This window comes from Rhinolophus sinicus, linkage group LG06 (genome assembly GCF_036562045.2).
Source record: "Rhinolophus sinicus isolate RSC01 linkage group LG06, ASM3656204v1, whole genome shotgun sequence".
Taxonomy (NCBI): Eukaryota; Metazoa; Chordata; class Mammalia; order Chiroptera; family Rhinolophidae; genus Rhinolophus; species Rhinolophus sinicus.
In genome coordinates this window covers 156437181-156445921 of record NC_133756.1, presented here as the reverse complement: position 1 = coordinate 156445921, position 8741 = coordinate 156437181, and the positions used below count along the sequence as shown (strand labels likewise).

The 8741-nt window shown below is 45.0% G+C and overlaps 4 non-coding genes across 4 annotated transcripts; 3 read left to right on the top strand and 1 right to left on the bottom strand.

Moving 5' to 3' along the window:
* Window positions 1-201: 201 nt before the first annotated feature.
* On the top strand, window positions 202-274 carry TRNAK-UUU (transfer RNA lysine (anticodon UUU)). The gene has a single exon. It is a non-coding gene; the product is annotated as a tRNA-Lys (tRNA).
* Window positions 275-2504: 2230 nt separating this feature from the next.
* Window positions 2505-2577, top strand: TRNAF-GAA (transfer RNA phenylalanine (anticodon GAA)). The gene has a single exon. It is a non-coding gene; the product is annotated as a tRNA-Phe (tRNA).
* A 4241-nt stretch (window positions 2578-6818) lies between these two features.
* Window positions 6819-6906, bottom strand: TRNAR-UCU (transfer RNA arginine (anticodon UCU)). Its single transcript is given in 2 exon segments — window positions 6819-6854; window positions 6870-6906. It is a non-coding gene; the product is annotated as a tRNA-Arg (tRNA).
* Window positions 6907-7172: 266 nt separating this feature from the next.
* Window positions 7173-7245, top strand: TRNAV-UAC (transfer RNA valine (anticodon UAC)). The gene has a single exon. It is a non-coding gene; the product is annotated as a tRNA-Val (tRNA).
* Window positions 7246-8741: the final 1496 nt, after the last annotated feature.

Genomic DNA, 8741 nt, shown 5'->3' with positions numbered 1-8741 from the left:
CGGGGCGTGTTTTATTTTATTTCATAAATCTGCAGGTGCCAAAGAACGACTCACTACCGTCCTCCCAGACTCCTCGGATTGGAACCCGATTGAATCACACCACGCAGAGGAAACCGGGAACTCGCCCAATAAAGTATCCGTTATCTTGCGGCGCAAAGGATCACACAGTCTTCATTGATTCAAATGCACCTCCTCCTGCGAGCCCGGATAGCTCAGTCGGTAGAGCATCAGACTTTTAATCTGAGGGTCCAGGGTTCAAGTCCCTGTTCGGGCGGAGCTTTTTTTCCCCCCTTTTTCAGTTTAATTAAAAAAATTAGGCCCAGCTTTAGGGCGCTACCCTTTTCAGCTGGTTACCTTTAAAGAAAGGAGTAAAATCCTGGCGCTTGTATGCTTCCTGTCCAACCGCTTTCCGGGGAAAAGACGGGGCCCTCCACGAGGACTGATACCACGGTCCTTTGTGCAAAGCTCTCCGGAAAAGGCTGCAAGTGGCTCAGGAACTAAGTAGGCTGATTTATTCTGCAACCACCGGCCCGCCTGCGGGGTCGAAACTATAGCCTGTAATTAGGGGAGGGGAATAGAGACACCTTCAGGAAGTCCCCGGGTCCTCCTAACCCCTGTGTCCGCCCTTTCGCTCTCTGTCTGCGGCTACTGAGAACTCTTCCTCCGGCTAGGTGCCTGCAGAATATGACACGGATCCTGCACCTTTGCACCCCACCTTCCTACGCTTCTAGAGAATATTTCTGCACTCTGAAAAGGAAGAGATGACCAGCTAGAACCCGAGCCACCAAACAGAACCCACTCCCCCTCTAAACGAGGTCAAATCTCTCCCCCTCCCCCCAAAGTGTGACCCTGAATACTCTCAAAGGAGTTGAGGTTGAGATGGCAGCTTCTGTTGGTGGTGTGGGGGAAGGGGATACGTATCGGGGAAAGTCCATCCAAGGGATGAGACAAGTCCCAAGGTTCAGAAAGCAAACAAAAAAAAGTTCCCACCGAATACAAATTAATAAAGGAAACATTCGGCTCCTGAGAGGTTTTGAGAAAGTTGGGTTGTGGACATCAAGAAGCTGGGTTCCCCAAGACTAATTTTCCCTGTGAAGTGAAGGGACCATTCTTTCTTAGCTAGAGATTGAGCCTTCCTTCTTCCTTGCTTCTGCCAGGCAACAGAAGAAAGTGGGTCTTGATCTCCCCATTAACAGTATGGGGGTGTGGGCTGATGCCCTTCTAGCTGATGGACTATGGTACCCAGGGGATCCTGGTGAGTGGGGCAAGGTCAAGATGGATGTAGCACTAAAGTGGGTGGCAGGGCCCCCATCGTCCTTGTAGGAATGTCTTGCTCTGGGCCCACACAGACCCACAATTACCCCACCCTCTCCCAAGGGCAGTTTCCTCATCAGGAGAAAGGGAATAGTACTAACAGCATCCATCTCATAAACTTGTGATTAAATAAAATAACATACATGTACTTAATAGATTCTTTGCCTAAAAGTAAGATTTCCATACATTGTAGCTATTATTATTAAATAACTTTCTAGGCTGCGAAGGAAACATACAGATTGAAACAGGTAAGGAACCATTTCAAAGAAATGTATTCCCAATATGTCCAAGATCATAAGCCCATATTCGTGGGACTTGTGTTGGTTGGTATATATGCTCAAGGGACAGCCAAGGGTCACTGATCCAAGGATGAGTGGGCTGCTTCGTACAGACCGGTTTCTTTCTTGAAGAAAGTGAAGCATTCCAGGGATGGAAACAATATTTAAGTTCTGGCAAACAGTCTAACTTTTCTTCTTCCTGAGGGAGTCCCTTAGAAAGTGATCAAGTACACTTTTGACAACCTTGAAAAGTGAGTTTCTTTGCTCCGTTTTCTGATTGAATGACAAAAGCACCGGCACAGGCAAGAAGAGGACAGTGTGGAGAGCATCGAGGCCTCCTAGCTCTTCTTCCTCTCTAGTGGTTCACTTCCACTCCATCTATGGTTTTCACCCTTTTGTGAAAACTGAGAAAAAAACTAGCCTGTCTCCCCCAAGACTTTCCAGCTTTGGAGCTGGATATGTAGCTCTGGTTCAATGCTGGATGATTTGGGACAAATTAGTTATTTCATTTAAAAATAGTCATATTGTCATATCAAGCTGGCCGCGGCGGGGGTGGGGGGTGGGGGGGACGGATTGAATGCGACCACGTGGATCATGTGCTGGGCCCACAGTAGGAACATGTAGTAAGTGGTTGTCTTTATTCTTATTAGGCCCCTGGGAGAGGTACAGAAAAGCATTAGGAAGACAAAAAAAGATAACCTGGGACAAGGCAGAACGCGAAATTCTCCTCACATGGCAGGAATTTTCTCATTCACGGCCCAAATCGCAGGGCTAAACACAATGCTATTTGGAAGGTGAAATTAAGAATTAAGAAAGTGGAGAATACAAAAAAAAAAAAAAAAGTGGAGGCTACGTCTTTTTTCCCCTCTTCTTTTAAATTGCCTTAACAGCCTAGAAAGCAGTCTCCATCTCGCCGAAATAGCTCAGTTGGGAGAGCGTTAGACTGAAGATCTAAAGGTCCCTGGTTCGATCCCGGGTTTCGGCAGAGGTTTTGCTGACTCCGTTCCTTTCCTTATACTAGTACATATAGCCTCTCTTGGCTCCCCTCCTTCCCCATTCCCACTGTACGCTTGTACCTACATCACCTACAGTCAACATCTTAGTGGGCACGTGACGACAGTGATTAATACAGCACTATGAGGAGAAAGATCTTAAATCAAAAGGAAATCATAGATCATGTAACGATTGTCACCCGTCCCGTAATCACTCCATCTAGATAGACTACTGGATATTAGGTTGTAACGTGTGGCGTGAGATTTCATAGCGTGGTGGCCAATACGTCTGGGTTACAAGCAGAAGATCTTGGGTTCGGTTCCCAAAGTAGTCTCACCCGCGACAGACGTAATAACGTCTGTCTGTCTATCCAGCAGAGACTCCAAGGCCAGGGACCCGCTGGCGCGTTGAAAATCTGCTGACTGATGGTTCCCAGCTGGGGGCGTTGATTTACAAGCACGTGTCTCGGTTTGAGATATTTCTTGGAAGCTCAGTTTTCTCACCGCGGTTTTAATAAAATGTCTGAGCTGCACAATTACTGCATTACTGTCATGACTCTGATGACAGGTGTACCATTTTCTTGGTTATGCGTTTATTGACGTTTTGGTTTTTTTTTAATTTTTGATTTTATTTTTTCTCTTTCTCTTTTCTTGTCGTGTTTATTGATGGTTTGAATAGAAAAGTAATACATGTTAGTTTTAAGGAAAAAATATCCGAAAACAGAGTAGCATAGGAAGATTGAAAGAGAAAGGAAGCGGTGGTTACTCAAGCACTTTCCTCACCTTCCACCTTTTCAAATCCACGGGAGATCCGGGTTACCAGCTCCTTGAGAGCGGAACCCTTGTGCGTTTTGCATAATCTCACACCTGCAGAGTGAGAGTGGTCTTGACACTTAAATTTATTTCGCAACTTAAAAAACCTTCACCTGAGCAGAGACTCGAACCCGCAACACTCAGATTGAGAGACCGCTACTCTACCCTCTGAGCTAACCCAACTCACAAAAACTGGCTTTTCTTGCGCCAACCTGTAGTAAATAGGCCAAGTGGCCGATTATTCCCTGAGGTGAAACTGCAAAATCAAGGTCGAGCAGGTGTTTGGTAGAATGGTCTTTATTTCTTTTTTTTTTTGCCGCATCCACATCCCGCCCCCGGGCAGCGTCCCAAGCCCCGCTGTCCTAAAGGGAACAGACGGTTTACGAGGAATTCTCCGCATTAAGATTTTAGCGGGCCTCTGGTGAGTAGCGGGATTTCTAATCCCAATCTTGGTCTTTGAAGAGCCCCGGAGCGTCTTGTGGGTGGGGAGCATTACAAATAATTGATTAAGTTTCAATCATCACCCATTTGAGGGTGGGAAGCCGGCCCCGGCCGACGCCAGAAGTCAGGGGCCTCCAAGTCTTCCAGCGGCTGGTGATGCCTAACTGAGATGTGCATGGTGACTGCGCCACTGAACGCATGCAAAGAGAATCCTGAGCAAACGCGACAGGACGTTCTCTAGGGACTCTGAACTTTTTCCTGAAGCTTCTATTTGGAAGGTTTTGATCAGGCAAGCTACAGGCTGGATTTTATGTTTTTAGGAGTCCTGTTAACCTGGGTAGCTGTGTCCTGTACATAATGGATGAGTCAGCTTTTTCATTCGTCCTGCTCCTTCATTTCCATGTCATCCCCTTGAGGCATTGGAAGAGAGAGACCTCTTGAAAGGAAGAGAGTCCTATGGGGCGGAGCCTCACAACCATTCCAGCCCTTCTGGAGTTCAGGACCCCGCTACATAGGGGAACCACGAGCTGGGCATTCTTTTATGAAGACATGTATTGGGAAGTATGAGCAAAGTTTAAAAAGTGATCCGTTATGGAAAGATATCCATGTTACGTTAAGCAAAAAACAAAACAAGGTGCTAAACAATATGTATGATAGAACATGTATGAAAAATTGAAAGGATATGTATATAAATCCTTAAATTATGTATATTTGTACATTTGGCATTTGCATATATATCAGAGATGTTTAAGGATAGAAAAAAACCTGATAAACATTTTGAGGAATGATGGTGAAGTGCGAGAGGAGGATCTTACCATTTCCTTAGCTATTATACATCTGTATTATTGAATTTAAAAAAAAAAGCATGTATTTTTTTCGTAATAAATTACATGAAGAACAAAAACTGATATGGTGTGTTAAATTATTCCACCCTCTGGTATCGCATATCCTGTGTTTTCTACAGATCCCAGCAGAGAAGGTTATAAAAGCACAAATTTCCTTCCCAGCACGCCTCAGTGGTTTTGGAGGAGAGTTGCTGGTATTGAAAAATCACAAATTACTTAGGTACGATTTCACAAATGAAGATGTGGAACCCTAAAAATCAGATGACAAGTCTGGGCTCAATGGAGAACACTAAACCAAGCTGTGCCCGCCCCAAAGGAACCTCCTGTACCATGAGGTCAAACCTGGGGGGAGTTAGTGAGCCTTTAGCCTAACCTCAGCTCTTTACAACAGAGCTGGGGTCACATTGGCTGCCGAGTGGAGCTGCAGTGAGCAGAAACACCTGTTTCCTGTTCTCCTAGGACAGACTAGATTGACAGGCACCACACAGAAGAAAAGTCAAATTATATATAATCAAAAGTTAATAGTATGGCACAGGGCCTGCTTGGTATAAAGAGAGTTAACCAGAGATGTTTGTATTTCATTTAACACAACCATAGTGCTTTCATTTCTGTCCTCCCCCCACCCTCATCTTGACTTGCCACGTTATCCCACTTTCTAAGTTCCTTTGGTTTGGGAAGTTCCTGCTTACCTGTAAAGATAGGAATCTGGGACTAGTCCCAGAGATTCCTGCTTGATCCTCTTCAGATGGAGTTAGTTACTGGGGGCTCTGAGCCTGTCTCTGCACCCACTATAACCAATCTTGAACACCTGTTTAATTGGTCTGTCCTCTAGAATGTTTCTGCTTTGAAGACAGAAACTCCCTGTATATCCCCAATGCCTGGGTCAGCGGCCAGCACAAAGCTGTTGCTGAATGAATAAATGGAGAGTTGAAAGAGGGCCGTAGATCTGGGAAGGCTTTTAGTGGAAAACATAGGGCAGAATTGGTCCTTGAAAGTTTTTGTTTGGGAAAAGGAAAGAACATTCCGGTTAAGGTGAATGATTTCCATCATCAAATGGAATAAATTTGTCCTGAGAAAGTTCTATGCCACTCAATTGTGCCACCCCCTTTTATTTTCTTTATAGAGCTTATCTCTGAAATTCTATTTATTTGCTTGTTTAGAAAGATGTCTTCCCTCTGCCACTCTGGAAGTGTCACTAGGCGGTAGCTTTCTTGGTTAGGACCTTGTCTTTTTTGTTGCTATTCTTTGTTTGGTTTTACATAAAAATTAAAAAAATTTTTGCAGTCCCACAATCCCAGGATATAGAATACTATTTGACCCATAGGATCTTAAGAGATAACTGTTGACTAATTTCAGAGTGAACGTTTCTACTGCACAATGTGCCCCCTGTGCCCCCCATCCCAGTGCCCCTTCCCCACAATGTAGTATCGTTTTATGCAGACCTTTTCTTTGTAATATTTTCCAAACCATCAATTCTGAAGTTGTTGCTGTACTTTCCATGTCTGGCAAAAAGTCATTAACTTGCAGATTTCATTGCCATTTTAAACATTCAGGTTCTTTTTGCCACTCTCATCTGGCCGCCTACGGTTGCAAGATAGAGACCCAAACACTTCACCATGGTTACATCTTCAGGCATTTGGAACCAACTGTTCCGTTACTGCTTGGAAAAGCAAGGGGAACCCCTCCCAGAAGTGGGATGCAAACCTACCAGGTATGAATGTACTGGATCGTAAATTCAACACTGTAACCACTCAGCTATTCTGATACTTGACATGTCCAACCTTATTTCCCAAAAACCTGAGCACTACTGAGCTACTGAAAAGTTTCAGAACAATTAAAAATTTTTATTCCTGATGCAAAAGAACAATACTGTATAGGAACAAAGCATTATTCCGTAGTATTTATCACATTCTGCTAATTTCTTCATCTCCAGTTACCAGAAACTCTGGAGCCACGTGAAAGTGATTGAGAATATTCATGTAACGGTATTCTTCACACCTTTCCAAGTGAGAACAACGGCCTGGAATAAGATTCTTTCCTTTTCATAGTGGGCAAATCGGATCGGAAATTTTAAATAAGTTTTTCTTTTTCTTTTTACTTCCTTCCATTCTTTTCTCCCTCAATCAAAACAAAAGCGACTCTGGTGGGACTCGAACCCACAACCTTTGAATACCTCTGGTTTAGTCTAGAAGTCCAATGCGCTATCCATTGCGCCACAGAGCCACGTGTTCGCAGTTTTTCCTGCGCTACTTACATCAATGCAGGAACGGTGTCTGTCCAGTGGATCAGGTCATTCTTTCTCCGAGAAACTATGTTGCCCGTATAGCCAAAGAGAAGCGTGGATCGGAGTGCGCTTGAGAATCTGAAATTCTTTTGAAAGTTTCTGTCGGTGAGTGAGCATCGGGGATCAATTCTCAGCTATTCTAAATCGGAAAGAAAAACAGTCTTTATGCAGAGATACCATTTTCTGAAAAAGATTTTAAACATGCGGTTCCATAGTGTAGCGGTTAGCACGTCTGCTTTACACGCAGAAGGTCCTGGGTTCGAGCCCCAGTGGAGCCAGAAGACAGTGACGTTTTCTCAGAGCGACGTTAAGCCTCGTAGGGGATGTGGTTTGCTTTTGCCACCCAGATCTTGCGTTTTGCTTCGGGAAGCGGGGGCACTGCGGTTTGGACCCGGGCTCCGCGCTGTGCCAGCGGTGCCAGTCCCACTTGCTTGCCCGCCCTCCCAGATTGGTCGCTGAGGCTGCCCCTGTGTGGAGCCCCTCGGGAGGTGCAGGCAGCCCCCCGACTCCCGGGAGGTGCAGGGTCCCCGCGCACGGCCGCGCCTGCGCCCTTCCGACTGCTCAAGCTGCTCGCGGGCTGGTGCTACGGGGTGCGTCCTGGGCCCTCCTCCTGCTCCTTCCTAAACTCTGCTTGGCGCTATTTTTACTAAAAGATGCTGCCCCCACTTAGTTGAGGAATATCCCGAAGTCTACCTCACTCCTTTGTTGATTAACTCCAAGTCCACTGACCTCGTACTTTATTTAAATTAAAAATACCTCTCCCCTTCTCGTTATCACCTTTACAGAACGGTTACTCCCAGTCCCAGACGGTTTGGGTACAACTTCTGCAAAGCTTTCCCGCCTTCAGCCTCAGCATCAGTAGAACTGGAAACGCCTCCCAGCCCCCATTCAGTTTTGTGGTGTTAAGACCCATGAAGTCAGGGCACCTTGTTCATTTTTCTATCTTCCCCTGCCGCACCCCTAGGTACTGTTAAAGGCAAATTTTTTCCAACACTTGTTGAAATGGTAAGGAATACTTTACATAGGACTGTTGCAATAAGTGTCCAGACTATTGCAATAGAGGAGATAGACTGGGCTCAAATCTGAATACAGTGAAGTCAGCTGGGGATTTAGAGCCAAGGAGCAGAGAGCAGAGTTAGGGAGGCGGGGTCAGATGGCAACATCTAAGAACAGATATCACGGTAGTGGATTCTTGCGATACTATACGGACTTAACAGGATTCTTGGTGAAGGCAGGCAGGGTGGTCAAATTCAACGGTGGGGAATAAGGAATTTGATGTCTATCAAAGGTGATTAGATGCCAAGGGTAGGGAGACTCTTTCTAACTGACTTCATAGGATCCTTGCTAAAACTGGGTAATGCAGGCTGAAGACAGGATGCGAGCCAAGGTCGAGGACTAGTGGAGCAGAGGGCTCAGAGGAAACTGACTCAAGTTTGGTCAAGGACAGAGTCTCAGTGAGTACCCCACCCGGTTCCTACTCTGTAATAGGCACATGATTCGTGCATATTGAATTTAATGTATGAAAAAAGGTCTTTTTAAATAGTGGTATTTAAAATTTTTGATCTCCTTGTGAAGAAAATTGAATCCAATCTCTTTTGTATTAATTGAATGATATCCAGGAAAGAGAAAGATCAGGCTCTTTGGAGTTCATCTTTCAAGGTTTACAAACAGCACACACTTTGCAGGGGAAAGGGGAATGTCTTGCCAGAGATTTTATATTTTAAGCTTCAAAAGGGCAAGGTTTATCATAGACCAAAATGTAAAACTTGAAATT